Source organism: Pavona decussata, unplaced genomic scaffold (genome assembly GCF_977016875.1).
Source record: "Pavona decussata unplaced genomic scaffold, jaPavDecu1.1 SCAFFOLD_219, whole genome shotgun sequence".
Lineage (NCBI taxonomy): Eukaryota > Metazoa > Cnidaria > Anthozoa > Scleractinia > Agariciidae > Pavona > Pavona decussata.
Window position 1 is genome coordinate 1,666,014 of NW_028145624.1, and position 18,987 is coordinate 1,685,000.

Genomic DNA, 18,987 nt, shown 5'->3' on the forward strand with positions numbered 1-18,987 from the left:
TTAGTTATATTTCGATAACTATGTTTTCGTTTGGAATGAACTGGTCCTCTTAGATAATTGTTTTTTCATCCGGAACAATGACGGAACATATTTTGAAGTTAGAACTGTACTTTGTTAAGACATGATTTTTTTTCGTTATTGTTACTTTGAAACACGAAATTAATATACACTTAAAATCACAAAACAATTATAATATGTAAACCAGTGCCTGATTTACGAAGCTCTCCTAAGATAAGATACATCACAAGTATTGTTTCTAAACAAAAGGCTTAACAATCAGATCATCCAACTCAACAACAAGCGGCTTAGTATTTTAGACTCCTCGATTGCTAACTTCAGCTCAGCAGTATGTCGATATAAATTAGTGCCGGTTGTTCAAACGTGAGGGCTAAGAATGGCATTGATTCCATATGTTAGAGTAAAAAATAAAATAATAAGCGTGTTGTGGAAATCGCTTCAAGGCGCGATTAAAGAAACGCATGCAAGGCACATTTTAAGTACAGATGTTTGTTACTTCGTTTATGCCTCCTTAAAACTGACCATTTTTTGTTGTAAATGAAGAGGACACTTTAGATCTGTAACTTGTACATGTGATGGCATTCATGGAGGAGAACAAAATTAATCAAGCTCATGTCAATCACGAAGATCTACAGAGGCCCACACAGATCATGATAGCGCACAAATGGCCCGTAAATGATCCGCGGACTCCCGCGTGATAAAAAAATTGAAGAGGAATCTAGTAGACTTTCGAATGGTAGATTGACGCCGCGCACATAATGTTCATCATTATTTCAACGACGAAAGTTTGATAAATTATTTCAACGTGACAAATAGTTAGAACATTGGTCAATATATCTCAAAAATAAAAGTTTTGGGCACCATTGTATATCTTTTTATTTTTTTTGACAAATCTCCTGCTACTATATTCAGTTCAACCCGAGATCAAATTAAAACTAGAGTTGATAAGAGTCTTAAGAGATCTCTCTGCCGCTGAGTACATGACACCGGTATATGAAGTTTGAAGTTTGAAGTTTATTTGCCTTTCTTTCTAATATATTTACAATTTATTGAGTGGTTAATATATGGCGAGGTGAACTCTAGAAACCACCAGGCTTATAGTTGAGGCCACCTCGTACCTAAAAAATATATGCTTATATAGTTTGTGCAACAAGTGTGCGGCTTTGCCAATTCAGTGTGATTATTTTATTAAAAACTCTAGCAGTTTATACTGAAAGTTGGGAAAACTTGTCAGAGAAGTGATTGTAACAGGAAGGGAATTCCATATATATATAAACTCATAGCCGGTAACAAGAGAGGATGAAGGTCCTCTCTTGCCGGTAAGACATGCTAGTACGAGTAAGTTGACATGAGACTGCTCTGGTACTGGTACTTTAAGAAGTGATTGCGTGAAACTGATACAAACTCAGACAGGAAGCACTGCGCATCGATCTTTCTTCATGATACGTTTGATTCTGCTTACATGAAACTGGCTTGAAAAATCATCTCAAAACAAAATTCTTACATCGGTCTGAGCTCTGTTCATCTCTGAGACCGACCTGAAGTCTTGCCGAGCTGATTTCGTACTGGTCACATGGATCTGTTAATAAACCATTATTATTATTATTATTATTATTATTATTATTATTATTATTATGACAGCAAACTGTAAAATCACTCAGGTTTTAATAGAATTCAAATTGTCTCTAGTAATTTTATTCTTGTAAATAATAAAGTTATTTCATTATTATTATTATTATTATTATTAACTGAGCCTTAATTAGACTTACGGAACTGTTCAAACACTATTTTTGACGCTAGTTTAAGAAAGCTATTTTTAGTAGATTTACAGATTTATGATTACTAAAATAATCATCTGATGATATTCAATATATTCGCAAATAAACTGTGGTCAATGAAAAGTAGTTATTTCTACGGCAAGCGTTTGGCTTTTACCCTCAAATAAAACGGCAATGGAAAAAACGGTACGCCTTATAGGTACATGCGGGCAGGGTATACCAACTTCAACACAGTTCGACTTGTTCCCTCTGAACCTTGACAAAGAAAAATCTTTCTCTTGAAACACAATGCAAGACACCGGGATCTCAATTACTTAACAAAACAGATTCAATTTAACGCGCGCGTGAACTCTGATAAGGCCCAGATGGCGTTAAAACGTTGTAAGAACAAGCGGCTCGTAGCTTACGACGTTTTGCCGGACGTCCTTTGTGCGTTATCAGACCACACATTTACGGTCAAATGAATCTATTTGTTTTAGACATCGTTTCGACATTGGTTTCCCGCTCAAAATTAATACGTTTTCAAATTTGCTTGCAATCTCTCACCTAATTTACTCAAAATTTTACGAGGGTGGACTACGAGAACTTCCTGCGGCTCGTGATGTCATTCATGCGTCTACACTTTCATCACAAACTCTTCTAGACCAATCACAATGTGAGTTTTACTCTAGCCGTTGCATAAATGAATTTAGTTGGTAATGTCGGTAGAGTTTCGCGAAAGAAATTAGTCAAAGCTTTTAACGATTCTAGTTGAAAGCTTATTCATCCTAACTCGTGTTTTTTAAAGCTGTTTGATTGGACAAAAGAAAATAACGAATTACCAGGTGTGTATTATTCTACTATTTCCATTAACTAAGCCGGACTCCACGCTACTCCTCTTTTATCGCCACGCGAAGCCAGCTCTGGGAGATAATTTCCCGTCCTAATTCCTTTTCTTAAAACTAGCTTTTGGCCGTAAGTTAGAAAACTGTAATAGGTGATTACGCCTCCCTCTTTAAATGAAGTTGTTGCTTTGTAAAGTATTGTTAGAGCCCAAAAAGTATTTTAATAATAATGTTTTTGATTGGAGATCGCCAGAAATCAAGGACATTTTGCTCCCGCATTTATTGGTCAGCGGAGTGTCTTATTACACTTGGATCGTGAGAAAACAAAAATGGCGGCGAGGACGTCGGGGAAACAAGTTCCCTACAAAGTCTTGCACAATTTGACGTTTCTTGTAATCAGCAAGGATGTCAGACATTTTAAATAAATGTAAAGTTACTTCTAAAAGTAAAAGGATGACTTCGTTCCCTAAGTACTCTAGTTCTGTTAACCCTTTAAAGGGTGGAAGGGGGTCAGCCAGTGGATGGACAGCAGGGCAGTAAACACTTTTCTGGATTTTCTTATCACTGGCCTCTATTAAACAGGAAATTCCAGTATTTATGGGCTGACCATTCTCACCTTCAGTTGTCAATCAACCATCACGAGCGTAAACAATTGATAAACAACATGCGTCTTTTTCTAGGATCCTTACCGATAAATTTGGCTTAGTTTTCGGAATAAACCCTGTTAACCGAATTAGAAAACGAAGTCTTATATTTCTGTTGCGATATTATGAAATTGGAGGCATATATGTTCAGAGGACGCTTAGGTCAACAACGTGCCACGACTGAACGAAGTCTAAATTTGCATTTCACGCCCACAAAAGTGTGAAATGAAGGAGGGGCTTGCCATTTATAGTCAACAATGGGCCTGGCACCCTTTAGATCACCAATTCTCACAGCTCTACTTTACCAAAAAAATATAATGAAAAATAAACAATTAATAGAAAACCCGTCTCGAAAATTGATAAGTTTACTTAAACTTATCAATTTTCCAAACGGGTTTTCTATTAATTGTTTATTTTTCATCATATTTTTATGGTAGTACTCATTAGTACAGACTGGCAGAAAATGATCATTAATATTGCCGGAAATCTATATTACTTAATCTGAATTTCTGTCCATGTGAAATAGTTTTTTGGACCGGCCGAAACTCACACCAGGTATCATTTGCTGCTCAGTATGTTTGATAGGTGGACCTTTGCAGATCTTTCCTCGCGCAAATGATTCTAAAAATGACGTTAAAATACGTCATAAAGAAAGACTGAGTCGCAGAATTTGTTGCTGAGTTTCCAATACGTTTGTCAAACAAGTCGGCACATTTTGGCTGAATTCAGGAAGACACAGGGGTGAAACACTTAAAATCGTGACATCTTGCCGGTTATCAGGTTAGTTAACTTAATTTCTATTCATTAACTCTTTTAAAAGGCCTCATCGCTGCGTGACTCAGGTCATTTAATTTGTGAAAAAGCAACCTTTCCGGCTTATTGCTATAGAAAATACTGGAGTAAACTATGATTAAATTGCGAACCACAAACAGTACAAACTGGTGCATATAATGATTTTCTTACGATTGGTCTGTAGTTTGGTAGCTTGATATTCACTTCATTGACAGTTTGCTTTCTTTATTTTTTGCTGCACGTAAATTACAATGTGCCATAAATGTAAAACTTCAAATTAACCACTCGCACACATTTTTAACACCACCGACAACGACACAGTTTTCTCGCTCTGTGTAAAAGGCGCCTCTACAGAACGAACCTTTCCTTTCACATGACAAGAAGGTTCGAAAGGGTTTTGGTTGCGTGCTTGTGTAACCTACACACGCCATAACGACCTGCGATGCATGCGTCAGTTGAATCAATGCAAATCTATTGATTTCTATCAAAAGCCGCGCGCGTCAAATGCGACGTAAAATCGCGCCAACCGGAAACAAAACCTGCACTTTATCCAAAATTTTGCATGCACGCAACGTTCAATATGCCGCTTAAAATGAAGTTTGAGGGAACATTATGCAGAAGAATTCTCTGTAAATTACTGATGAGAAAATGACTGTTTTGATATAACATAAGACTGCTGAATAATGCTAGAGAGGTTAAAGAATGAAGCAGATTTGAAAAAAAAGCAATAATAAGTGTAGGCCACCGACATAGGTTTTCAGATAATTTTCAAAAGCAGAAAAAGCTGAGCTTTGGTGGAGCTAAGGTTTTACTATGGCAACCGATATGACGTCACAATTAGCCTTAAAGATGGCGAAATGAGAGACTAGCTTGTTCCTTTTGTAGCCAACAGCTTGCCAGCTGTCTTTGCCACATTCACACACTCAACAGAAATTTGCCAGCACGAGTTTAAAAACTTTAATTTATCGCATGAAGACGCCGGAACACACGGTGCAGTGCGTGCAAATCATGCGCAGCGAAGTGGCAGTGTGTACGCTACTCCATTATTCTACTTCAGGAAATGTCTGAGGTGTACGCATGGTGGGGAAACATTGACTGCAAATCACTTGAAACTATGTCGCAACTCATTCATTCTACTTCACTGCGTGCAAATCGCGCGCAACAAAGTCTCAGCGCGTGTCTACACCAGACGCTTGTCCATCATTCTACTTTGGAAACTGGTTGCGCGCAACGTTGTAGGCAGGAATTTCTAGTGTGGACACACCGTGCTGCACACAACTTTGCATGCCACATTTACACGTGAAGTTGCACCGTGTGGCCGGCTTTTTCGCGCGTTATGTGGAAGGTTGACGTGTATGAATTTGGCAACAGCAGGTTGGAAACATACTGGCAAACTTGTCTAGCAAGTACAAATTGAGTAAAATTGAAGACGTGTCTCCTACTGTGTCCTTGTTATTGTCACCCATTTCTAATAAAGAGATACAAAACGCTTTCTTGTTTTCAATCATTTTAGATTAACACGAGTCGAAAATTGAAATTAAGGACGAGAATACCACAGGCTAGAAAATTCAAGTCGTAAGATAGTGTTTTCTATGTTTTGTAATTAAGGCAATATCAGATGAAATTTCTGTCTACACAGCGAAGCGTTGAATATTTGATAACCAATCAAAGGCGCTTCCTGTCCTGTTTGTTTAAAGAAATCGTTGGTTATCAGTTCGCTTCGGGGCTAATAGGTTCGTCTCATCTTGTCAAGTACTAATTCACTATTATTTATTTTCCTTTGACGGTGGGTATGTTATCAAATAGGAAAAAATAAAGGCTAAAAAAAGCCGCCAATTTGTACTCTTTTAATACTAGTCAGACTTGATTTTTCGTAAGACATTTATGGGTCAAAATTAAATAAAATATTAACAATGTCCATAGTTTTATTTTTGCATAGATCACATTTTCAAGGAAGCTAACACAATAAAGTGCACTTATCATGACCTTGTCAATATAAATGATGATTCTGTATGATTCATCTCGTAAAGAATAAAATTAATCAGTTTCAAAACAACAGCGTAAGTGTTAAACCTCTATTGAACTCCATCGTAACTCGTGCTAAACTTTTCTTCCTTGAAACAAATTCCAGAAAATCTACTCAATATACTTTGTGAATCTGGCAGGGAGGCGTGGCGATAGATACAACAGATCTAATAAACAGTTGGTGGACAATAAATGTTTACTTTTCTGTTCCAAGATTAGGAAAGAAATAATATTGTTGCAGGTAAGCTGCTGATTGGAAAAGGAAATTATCGATCTTATCTCCACTGATATTGATGAGCCAAGGGAAAATCTGATTTTCCTTCAATTTCCTCGTTATCGTAAATTTTAACCTTTCTAATTTCCAATCATATTGTCACTGCCCTAATGCTGTTTTATTGGAAATTTCGCCCAGCTCCAATACCATGAAATTGGCAAAATGTCGCATTTAAATGGGTCAGCCAATGAACATTGTTTGACGTCCTCTTAAAGGAGTATATTAGAAAAAGCGCAAATGTTGAAATAAAATGCCCGATTTGCTTTTTACTGAAAAGCTTCGAGCGCAGAATTTGTTGGCGATTTTGCACTTTGGATTAGGGAATATAATTTTGACTCGACCGCACGGGCGTTTCCCCGTCGCAAAGGCCACTGGCCTGAAAAATGATCGTCTTTTTGTTGCAAAAGAAAACTAATATACGGTGGGTTAAGGCTTTGTTTAATTTAATGAATTGTGCGTAACACAGATGTATCGGTGAACAAGATTTTCCGCACTTAAACATTCAAGCTGTTTTTCGTTTGGCTTTTATTTTTCGCTCTCTGTGGCAGGTTACTTCAATTATCTTTAGTAATTCGTACTCTGAGAATGGAAATGAAGGCAACTTATTAGGAAGCACCTAATTCAATTGAAAGGTTCTCTCAAAAAGGTGAAAGTTTTTCTTTCGGTTGGCAGATGGCTGAATATCCGAGTTTTCATCAAATGAAAGGAAGCAATTGTCAATAACAAAAAAAGCGTAATTGACGTTGATAAATACAAGCGTATTTGTCACTTAATGAAGCAGTGACAGTGGCAGAAAAAGTTTATTTCATTCAAGCCTGCTTTCTGGTGCGTCACTGGCTTTTTAGCTCGCCCGGTAAGCTTTCTCAGCAATATTTTTTTGTCTTTTAAAATGCCTGGAGAGCATATTCTTTGACTTTTCGTTAAATAGTATTTTTTCATCATTGCATTTTCTTAAGTTGCCTTGAGTAAAGGCGATTTCTTACGATGACAAGTTAATACAGGTGATGACTTCAAATCCAAAAACCGACTTTAAAGAAAACTGCTTGGAAAGGAGATACCCTTTGAACAAATTTTCATCGAATAACGCTCCATTGTAGCTAGGAGATTATTTTCCCACTGCAAAGATCGGAGCTTAAAACTAAAATTTCAAATCTAAAAAGACTAACATCACACCTTTTCGATGGTTTTAAGTAACTTGTCAAAGTTGCTTCCCCACTTCAATTTGCATATGGCATTGAAAATTTGTCCAATTCATACTCGTCACTATTTCGCCAGCTTGGGCAAAACTTGATCGGATTCCAAACCTATATTCAGTTGAAACACTTTCTTAACATCTCCAAAGCTAACTAAGTTAAACGAACCTAGTCAAAAATGTATATCGGTGCTAATAACTGCCCGTTCACCTTGAAAAACAATACAAGCAACCGTAATGGGGTTCAGCTCATTCAGATTTAAAATTAGGTCTTTTTCTTAGCCAATTTGTGCTTTGTTTTCAAATATTATGCCTTCTCGCCCAAACTATATTAAAGAACCCAATTCTTCTGGCAACAGTTTTTGAGTTCTCTTTCCTATCAGTTGATAACAGCTGTTTACACGTAATCGCATTTTAATTGGTCAGGTAGTAAGTGCTGATGAATATGATTGTTTTACAAAACCATTTCTGCCCGGATATGTCAGGAAGATTCATATGCCAGGACGATTAACTGAACTGACCAATTGGGTGATAAGAAAACCATACAGCGGTCGATAGAGGAATATGAGCGACAACACGTCGTCATTTGATAAACCGCTATAGAAAATGAACGAATGCACCCGCGAATGGCAGAAATGATGCACCGGTAGTGGTGCATTCTCTTTATACCACAAGGAAAAAAAACGCGATGGACAGCAATGGCAGTTGTCGAGACTAATTGCTAAGTCGTTTCAATGTCCGGTATAATATAATATAATATTCTATTTCGGTGGCTGATTTAGTTCAAATATTCAAATATACTCAAATTAATTGATTTTTAAACCACCAGGATTATAATATTTATAACCGGTGGCGGGCGCTCATAATCATTAAAATATATTCGTTTTAGGAGTAAAACTATGAACCTCTTGACTTGGTTCTAACGTTTAATCAGATGATTCTCAAACTTGCAAAGCGGAGGCCATTTAGATAACCTATTCACCAGCACTCACGCTCAAAACATGAACGCCTACAAAAGTTGGTTGTGTCCAAGTGACGAGTGAAAAAGCTGCTGATAGCATTGCGTTTAACCATACAACAAGAAACTCGTCAGCCGCAAATGCGATAAAATCTTGCCATGTTAATGAAGCAAGCAACACGATGGAAAAATCATGAGGCTCAAATTACTATTCGAATAGGTAAGCTGAGCAACCCTTTGCAGTAGATTATTCTGGAAATTTTCTGAAACAAAATCGCGGTTTGACCAGGTCGTACAGGAAAGTTCTGTTCGGTGCATCAGATTACTAACGCCATTCCAGCAACAGACAATCGCCTGGACTGAACCAGAATTGCCACCACTGCAGATCCAACTCTGAATCAGCTACGACATTACATTTTCCATGGTTGGCCAGTTCAAAAACGTCAACTTCCAGAACCAGTACAGCATTACTGGAATTATCGCGAAGAGCTAGCAATCGAAGACGGACTTATATTCAAAGCTCATCGCTTAGTAATTCCCACATCGCAGAGAGCAGAGTATCTGGGAGATCTTCACGCAGGGCACTTAGGAGAGGAGAAAACTCTACTAAGAGCACGCGAGACAGTGTTTTGGCCAGGAATCTCGGATGACATCAGAAATGCAGGAAAAGCATGTGAAATTTGCCAGAAACACAAACCAGCTCAGCAGAAGGAACCCCTTATTACGCATGACGTACCCAGCATGCCATGGGTCAAGCTCGGAGTCGACATATTTGACCACCATTCCCACCACTACCTACTGGTTGTAGATTATTTCAGCAAATTTCCTATTGTGAAGAAACTGTCTAATCAGACGTCAGGTCCCGTAATTAATCTCCTCAAGACAATATTTGCAGAATATGGGATTCCAGCAGTAGTGTACACAGATCAAGGAACTCAATTTGCATCTGAGGAGTTCAGAGCATTCGCTGTTCAATACAGGTTCCAGGTGCAGCACTCAAGCCCAAGGTACCCTCAGTCGAATTGTTTCATTGAAGCCATGGTCAAAACGGCAAAGAACATCATGGAAAAGGCAGAAATCGTAGGTGTTGGCAAAATTGGCCGCTGTCACGATGGCGTTTTCAATTTCGAAGCTTTATTGCATTTCCTAATGAAAACATTGCATTGACACATGTCCAATGAATCTCCGGACTGTGGAGATTTAATTTTAACCTTGTGTAGACAAGTCTGTCAATAATTCATCAATTCTGCACTCTGTTTTTCTTTTAGCCCACTCATGCCTCATCGCTCATTGCAAAATGCATTTCTTGTTGCTTGTACGGTTAGTCCACTGATCTACTGCTAACTCGCGGTTTTCTAGTTTCTCTGTAGCTTGAATCACATTCGACACAGTAAAATTAGAGGCACCAGTATGGCTAACGACAAAATTAAAGCAGAACAGTTCACTTATCGTTTGGAGGCCTCAGTTTAAAGATATATTTGCGTGAGCAAGAGATGATCTGTTCGGATCCTTCAGCTGAGAATTTAAGTCGCAGAAAGTTTTAGGAAACGGAATACTACTGATTTTCCGATTTTCCGAGCTGTTGTTGGCTATACGAATATACTAGCTGACCTAGACCTTACTTTGGACTTTTATCGAGATATTTGCGCCTTCGAAAACGAAAGGAATTAATTAGTTTTTTCATTTTGAGCCGATATTTTACACCCATCCAATGAGAAAGTTAAGAAAAAAAGTTAAAATGTTGTTTCCTTCATTTCTACATCATTTTATGGCCTTTTAAAAGGCAAATTTGTGTAAACTAACACAAATTCTTTAGCTGAAAAATTTAAATTACCGAACGTTTTAGGAAACGGAAACTTATTCCCTGGATGTATAAGGTGTAGTCGTCTTTTCGAAAATGCTAGCTGGCTTTTTTTGCACTTTAAGCGACGTATTTGCCCCCTCCGAAAATAAAAGAGGGATTAGTTTTCTGCGTTGCAAAAGTTTCGTGTGACCTTTCGCTAAAGAAAACGCTCTTGCTTTTCTTCACAATTTAATCAGAATTTCTGAGTCTGGTTATGTCCTCAGTTCAGAACAGATATTCACCGAAACGAACCATTGGGTGACTCTGTTAAATTGGGTCTACAGCGAATAACGTTTAGAGGCACTCGTTGTGAAAGAACTCTCGCGATCGGTCGCTTTGGGCACCGGCTGCATAGACTTTATGGCGACAACCTAGCCTAGGAAGCGTTATTTAAGCCTACTAATTTGCACGGTTTAGGACTATGCGGGAAACACAGATCTTAGCAAGGGCTTTTGGAATCCAAAAAGGAAAATGGGGGTAACCACGCTTTTTTTGGAGATGATCAAGCAACAATAATTCTAAAAAGCTGTAACATATAAAGGAATGTATCGCTTTTTTTTTCAAATTGAAGCTTTATTATCTCTGAAAAATGCATGGTTATCCCCAATTTTCTTTTTGGATACCAAGACCACTTGCTAAGTTCTGCTTTTTCTGCATAGTTTTAAGCCGCGCAAAAATATCCCTGTATTAGTAGGCACCACCCATAGGAAACCCAAGTATCTCGAGATGCGCAGAACAAAAGTAGGTACTGTCCTAAAAAGCGATTTCTTTTTAAATAAGAAAATAAAGCTTAGAATGCTTCTGAGGTTTATTAAGTTTTGCCCCCATCAAATGGGAGAATCCGTCTTTTAATCAACACTTGCATCATGTTAATTTATCTCTTTCGTTTTTAACACATTTCCAAGTTGTTATTTTCTTTCGCTTGTTTTTGTTATACCGGTTGTCTTTACAAATTTTGCGAGCCATTCTATTGTAATTAGTAATATCTTTTGTTTTAATTTTAATGACGCAAACAGGACTTCGAACCTCAAAAGTATCGTGTTTATTTTTCTCAAAATTATTGTGAATTTGCTGTTGTTAACACTGTTCCGTTGTTCTCTTCGTTACCGTCGAGCCAGGAGTTAGTTATAAGATTAAATTAACCGTGACTGACTACCATTTAAGACCTAAAATTAGTTTCAGGTTTATGAACAAACTGTAATTACAATTGCAAGTTACCGGCAGGAAGCCAAATCAAGCTTTGAGACTCCAGTGGATTAAAATATGAAAAAATCTATACTTTCATCGAATGGCTGTTTAAAACAGCAACACTTGTTTATCCAATTGAAGTTCTTGCTTGTAAACTTCTGCAACGTTTTATAAATTTATATGGTCGCTAACCAATGTGTCTCTCGGCTTAAAAACTGTGGTTTCAACTTAATACCAAACATAATAAATAAATAATTACGTACAAAAGAACTACAAGATAAACAAATCAGAATGAAAAAGCTTTGAAGGCATAAACAAAGAAATTAACCTAAACAAGAATCTCTGGTTGTGTTCCGTCGACCGTATTCCGGAACAAGAATCAGTTTGTAGATTTCTCGTTTAAGGTAAGTTTTGGACGACTTATCTGCAAACTTTTACTCACACACGATATTCAAGAGCCATTTTGTTTTCCAGGATTACTGAAAAACAAAATTTGTAGGAGGAAATTTTAATAATCACTGGATGTAAACTTCAGTTGCTGGAGCACCGCCAATCAAACGGAGGTTATTTTTACAATTGTTTTAAGTCAGTCAAAGGTTGCAACAAATCATTTCATATTTTAAACGTAACTACAAAGGCAGAGACAATGATCGGCCAATTCCAGTATTTTCCCTGTACTCCGATATCGGATGACGTGTGCTGTAAGTTCCATTAGAAAACACCTCAAATAAAATGTAAATAAATTATTTGGATTATTCAACACATTGTAACACTGTGCAAATATGCTCATGGTGCGCTCAATATTCGTCTTCTTTACACAACAGATATTCTGTGATGTACGTAATTTCGTGTGTCGGGGAGAAGAATCGAACAAATAAAGACTATCTCCAGCTTTTCTGCAATAAAACTGCGTTTTGTTATCAATGTTGAAGAATAAAACAATTATCCCGCTCAATCTTGCCGAAGATTGTGATTTTGGCCAACTCGGTGGTATCGAGCGATATTCCGCGCGGTTTTGCAGGATAATTGTTAATTATTTACTTTCATGTCGGGCAAAAATGAAACAAGTTTTGAAACACAGTGTAGTTCTAAGTTTGATCGCAGATGTTGCATCAAGGAAGAGCTTAATTAAGCTGAAGCAAAATTCATTGATAAATAAGATACGCGGCTTGTTACTTGTACGGGAAGAAATTTAAAAATATATATGTACATCGAAGTACTTTCGTTAAATACAGCTGTGTGGTATTTTAAAACAGTTGACACCTTGGAGAAGGAAGAAAATTAGGGGCGAGGAAAATATAAATTAACCCCACAATTCTTGGTTTTTGACAAGTTGACCAGCCTAAATGCCTTGTTTAATTGCCTGATATCCTGGAAATTGTGTGGATTCGCTCTTAGAAAGAAGTTGCCCGCCTTTCCAATCTGGAGCTTAAGCAAGAAACCGCACGCATGCGCAGTGAAAACACGACGCGATAAAATATTCTTTGGCAGAACGTGCCGAAAAAAGTTGTTTGGCTCGCGCTTATCTCAAGCAACTTACGGCCAACGTGGTGGTCAGAGAGAGACCGCGGTCAAACCAAGAGCCATTTTATTCCGTATAAACAGTTAACTACAGCAAAAGTGAAGGCATCCATTGTCAATGGAAGGAGTAAAATAATGACATAAAATCGTTAAGGTATCCACAATTTGGTAATTTTGCAACAGCTTACGACAAACCCCTCCCCGCCGCAGCGTTACGTAATTATTTTGTGGATGCTTTTCACAGGAAACGTTGGAGGAGATTAAGCCGACTACGAAGAACACGACAACTCGGCGGCGAAGTGAAGCAGAGAAAACTAAGGTATGTTAGCCTGAGACGCCGCCGAATCGAACTTGTACATTTTCTCTGTAACTGATGTATTATGATGCTAAGCCTGTTGTATCTTAAGATTTTATCCTACTTAATTGAAATCTGTCGGAAAGAAATGTGACTGAGAGGCCGTACCACTGCCAAAGAACGTAGTACAGCAAATAAGAGGTGCGGTGCCTGAACTGGGTCGTGGTGCTCCACGCTGGAAAACATTTATGTTGCGCCGAAGGTCTTTGGTGTGGAACTAAGTGATTTACATCAACTTCTGGCGCATTTTGCGCAGCTTTTTGGCATGGACTTGAAACGAACTTAAACTTGAGACTGGCGTAGAGATTAATTTTTATGCTAAAATCGTGGCGTAAACCTTCGGTGTATGAAAGACTTTAGTCTGGGTGGTTATTAAGGTAATCATTGTGTCCAGTGTCATGTTTATTAAAAACCTTTCAACCAAACCACTGGTTAACCAACAAAATAACATTTCCAAAATTTCTAGGTGCAGAAAATTAAAAAAAAAAAAAAATGACCACATGAGGCTAGTCGGAAGTTCTTTTTTCACCTTTTCCCCAAAAGAGCAAAACATGTTAATGGCAGTACCTAGCCACGATACAAATTTTCGCTGAATATCTACCTTTCGTTCAAACACTGAGCTCTGCATGGTCAGTGCACTCTTAACATCCTTAACAACCTAGCTCTTAATTAGAAAAATTCTATTTTGATTTTTGCAAGTTTCACCCGGTTGTCACTGAGAAGCTAATCTTATCCTAATAAACTGACCACGGATATGAGCTAACAGAAGTCGGAAAATGCGAATGCGGATTTTAAATCTCAACTTTAGTGTAGATTGAGTATTAAGATCATTAAATTCCCAGTCTAATCAACTGAACACTGCAATATACCCGACCGCGTGGTGAACACAAGCCTTCCTCGAACATAAACCGGGCGCCAACTTTGCGTTTGCACGCGTAGCAGTCGAAGGTCTGACAAAAGTGCACTTTAAGATAGTACGCAGTACGCTGAATTTTAAAAATTTTACAACCATTGGATAAAATTCACTTTTGACAGATTAACATCTTATCCCATAGATTCGGTTGTGGCTATCTAAAGCGAATCAGTGATACAGGATTCAAAATTTATTCATGGAGCAATAAGTGGTGACTATCATTCAATATTGACGTCTACCGAAACTCCTTGGAACACGGCTTTTTTCTGGTCAATGACGTTCAGAATTCGTTTTGTATTTCCACCTCGCTCCTTTACAACACAGAGCAACAAGATTTTAAAATTCACGCGATCAGAACTCATTTGTTTTGAAAGCGAGCACTGAGGGCTTAAAATACAACCCAACCCCCTTCAAATTTAATTTTGAGATATTTCTGTTTTGGTCTTCCGTTCACAATTAAAGCGGCGCTATCAGTCACCAAAAACGGAACTTTTGAAAACACTCAGACGGAAGAGTTTTATGAGATTATCAGTTTTGTATTAATTGGAAAAAGTAAATCATATTAAAATGCAATATCGCAGTATTCTTCAGCCAGCCCATTGCAGTTGTTTTTTACAACATTTGATGAAGAAAAAGCAGTGAAGATCGAGAGATTTGCTGACGATTTGGTGAAAATCAGTAATGCATTTTTAATAAGCTTGTCTGGGAAAACAACTTAAACCATTTGTTACTTAAAAAAGGATACATCGTTTAGATCACAATCACTTTTCAATGGCGTGTTGGAAGTTTGAAAGTTCTGAGTAATATGAAACGTGTGACAAAGAATTTCGTATTTAATACATACAGGCAAACTTTTGGCCAATATCCGGTTAAAAATTATATAAACTGACCGACAAAAGTAAGGTACCGATTTCGAAATTCCTGTTTGTGTTTTGACAGCTGGCGTCTATTCATCCAAACCGTCAAAACAAAATATCGGCACCATCTGAAAATGCAGGATGGACGCCTCGGCGCAAGTAAGTGCACAAAGGCGATCGAAAACACATGAGGAAAACGAAGACTTTTTGCTTTAAAAGCGAGGAGTCTTGAGATAAAGCATCGTCGAATTCGTTTAGCGTGGAAGAGTTAAAAAAGAGGTTTGAAAACGAATAAACTTATTTCAGTCAATTTAATGTGAATGATAGACGAATACGCATCAAATGGATCCATTAAACACACGTAATCAAAACAAAACGATACCAAAACGCTCTTATGGCAAGAACATTTTGCTGCTTTTCCAGTCAAATGAAAAGGAAAGCTTTTTAAACGCGACGGGAGAGGGGAATGAAGTTTTTAACCCAGTCGAGCCAAAGCGAGGCAGCACTCCTATTTTTGGTCTGATAGCGAGGCTCTGCCGGTCTGTTTGTCTGTTAGCAAGCCGCCGTGCAATGTGGTCATTGTAAATTTCGATTGGCCAAGCAACGCTCATTCCCTGCGTAACAGGCGACTTTATTAAGCCGAGGGCGAAGCGAGAGGCGAGATTTAACTTTCCCTCGCGATTTTATTTAAAGTGGAACTCCACTTAAAAAGCTACTTTGCAGGAATACCACTATAAAAGTAATAAAAAATGAAAGTTAAATACTAACTAAATTAAAATGTATGTACACGAAATCTAAAAATCAAAAATTCTAAAACTCTAAAATTTTATTTCAGTCTACTGTGCTTGATGCAAACTCATTGTATTAAAAGGGACTAGAGAGTGGAAAACGGCAAAATTTTTTTTAAATGTGTGACGAAGATTTGTGAACAGTATTTATCTGTGTATCATCGACTGACTTTGGAATCTAATTAGCCTAGGCGTGTCATAACAATGCAATTCTGTGTTCTAATATAACCTACTTAGAGCTTCCCGCTCTAAAATAAGGGTCTACGTTTAATAATAGTATTTTATTGGTCAACTCTGCTTGGTTAACGAACATTTACCCTGATCCTGGGAAAAGCGGAGGAAGATAAACGTTTTGCAAAGCTCAAAAATGACGGCACTTTTTCAGGACCAATTTCAATCAGCGTGGACGTTCCATCTTAGCTTACAAAAATGTACAATGGTGAAAGTGATCTTGTTTGCTAAATGTGTGCCGGCGTCCAATCACGAAACAATTAAGGAATGGACAATGGCGTCACAAAGTGCTCTAAACACCCCATTACATTACTGTGGCCTAAAAAAGAGGTCTCTGGGTTCAACTGCTTACAAAACTAATGCATGTCAGGGTCTATCAGCACACAAGCATTTACAGGCCCGAGTTGGGAAGACGAAATCCGAACACATGCCTCTGCACGTGTTAGAAAACGATAGAATGTCAGTGATAAGGACTGACTCAAACCGGAACACCAACGAAACTATTTCTCGCCTTGTTCCGGATAAAATTCACAAAAAGCGCTTAAAAAATTGCGCCCTTTTCAAGAGGACAGAAAGCCAACTGACATATTTTACGTGTCAAGACTTTGTTTTAACACTTATTGAAGGTACATTCACTAAGTATTTTCCCTCTTGATGGAAACGTCAGTTAAGGATTGTCGCTGAAAGTACGAACAAAGAACAATCACGTTCGTGTCAACTGTTATCTTGATCGGAAAATATAAAATTTCTATTACTTTTTGATCGTAATCTTTCGAATCAAAGAAATAAAAACAGGAGTCACTCAAAAGGCATTAAAAGTTCACGCACCGGACGCAATTTTGGACACTCGCAAAGGCCGAAGAACTTCATACGGCTGGCGTTTAGGCAGGGAAAGTGCATGCTTACTGTTTGTAGTTTTTAGTCAAACTCTGGTAAGTTTAATCACGAAAATCAGTGGCTGAGAGGTCATTGATTCTTGAAGTAGTTAGAGTGGTCGGAGTTTTATGTGACGAGCACGTCACTTGTATTTCTTTTCAAACACCCACTCTCCTCTGAGTCTTAATTTATTTTGCATATGTTAAATCAATTTAACCTGAGCCAGATGACTGGTGGAACAGCAGTTACCTTTCGTTATCAGTCAAGTTATTTTCTATCATTCGAACAGTTAATGTTCGCCTCAAAGTCAACCTGGTACCACGACTATGACGCTTTTGTTCGAAAGTATTGAGTCGAACCACTGTTGCTTATAAAGAGTACGTACTGCAATACGTCAAAACTGAAACAGCCGCAGAAACGAGAAACTCTCCAGGAAGCCCGTGCAATGGCGCCTTGCACGCAATGTTCTGTTGTCGTTAGTATATAATTAGACTTGTTAATCAAATAGATCACGTAATTTTAAAAAGCGTTCGTGCAAGTATGACAAAACATGGTATTCTCTGTTGACACACAGGTCTGAGTATTAAACCATTCATTGGTACACTGGTGTGCGTTCATGCTGGATGAATTTGTAAAGAACACAACTTAGTTTGGAGGTCCTACCCGACACGAGGTAGGTTGACTCAGAGCTCAATGTCTAGCTTATCACTTCGACAAAACCTTGTTCTTTCAGTTAGCTCAGAAATTGTGTTGATCATGGGTTATTGTTTTTGTGGCTGATTTTATGCAGAATTATTTATTCCGTCAAGAACGTGCTTGTTTACGAATAAAGATACGGTTAATGACTTACATTTACCGATAACAACGTAACATTTACAATGTGGTATTCATTAAGTAAAGGAGAAACTGAAGATGGAAAGGCTGTTTAGCATGCCTTAAAGCAATAGGCACGTTTTTGTTCAGTTGTTACTATAAGGTATGAACTTAAAACTGATCAATTTCTTGTCATACATGTTTGCTTCAGGGTCTCGCGTAATATTTATGCCACCCTTAAAAAGGGTGTTTCTGTCTCTGCCAACGACCTTATTTTTACAATGACTGATATATTCACATCTACCACGCATATATAATATTGAGCTGAATGGATAAGTTTCTAACCTTGCAAAACACCCATAAAAAGAACCATATCTGAACTGCTAGGAAGTGCTTGTAACTGTAGTATAATTTGCGTTTTGGGAGATATTCTAAGTGTGAACAATCAAATGAAAACTGTTGAATAATGCGTGAATAATGCTTCCCCGTGGGGATGACAGGGATGTTTACTGTGCTGTTCAAGTTAGCTCAGGTAAATATAGGGTCGCCGGCGTTCGATTGACCGCATTGCGGAAAAAGAATTTAAGCGGAATAGCTGTTAAATTTATCTTTTTAAGTAATTTGAGAAGACATTTCTGCAAACATTCGCTGACACATGATAATTTAAGAGCCATTCCCTAAAACCTCTTAGGAATTAGGAGGGATTTCTTGTCATTGTTGCATGTATTCCTATTCCGGAATAGGGTCAATCGAACGCATCTAAGGCTCCAAAACTGCGACCATTCAATGCCTCCGCCTAGTTTTCAAATGAAAGTTTACCTGACGTGTTGTTTCTCATCAGTGCCGCGCCCTTGCACGGTGCTTATCCGATTAAAGTTTGATTATGGATAAAATCTTTAACTATGGCCATTCAAATAAGGGGCGATTTTCTATGGTGCTGTTTTCATTTTGATGTCCTCGACAATGAATTTATGACTTCTTGTTTTCTGTGCTCAACACATGCACCCTAAAGTAAAACAGTAAAACAGACGTTATTCAATTTTTTTGTATCAACACTAGGATGAAAATTCGAGTCAGCATTTAACTATTTTAAAGAC

The 18,987-nt window shown here is 37.9% G+C and overlaps 2 protein-coding genes across 4 annotated transcripts in view; both read left to right on the plus strand.

Moving 5' to 3' along the window:
• Positions 1–18,987, plus strand: part of LOC146459453 (electrogenic aspartate/glutamate antiporter SLC25A13, mitochondrial-like) — a 166,984-nt gene that overhangs the window by 48,702 nt on the left and 99,295 nt on the right. The gene's annotated exons all lie outside the window — the stretch shown is intronic.
• Positions 3,969–18,987, plus strand: part of LOC146459455 (D(1) dopamine receptor-like) — a 73,264-nt gene continuing 58,245 nt past the window's right edge. The window contains exons 1-3 of one of the 3 annotated variants that reach the window (XM_085089496.1): positions 3,969–4,044; positions 13,302–13,376; positions 17,652–17,750. The gene's annotated coding sequence lies outside the window, so the exon portion shown is untranslated. Of the gene's footprint in view, positions 4,045–7,187; positions 7,209–13,301; positions 13,377–17,359; positions 17,455–17,651; positions 17,751–18,987 lie in introns of those variants that run through there. The other 2 variants (XM_085089495.1, XM_085089498.1) reach the window with 2 other exon arrangements.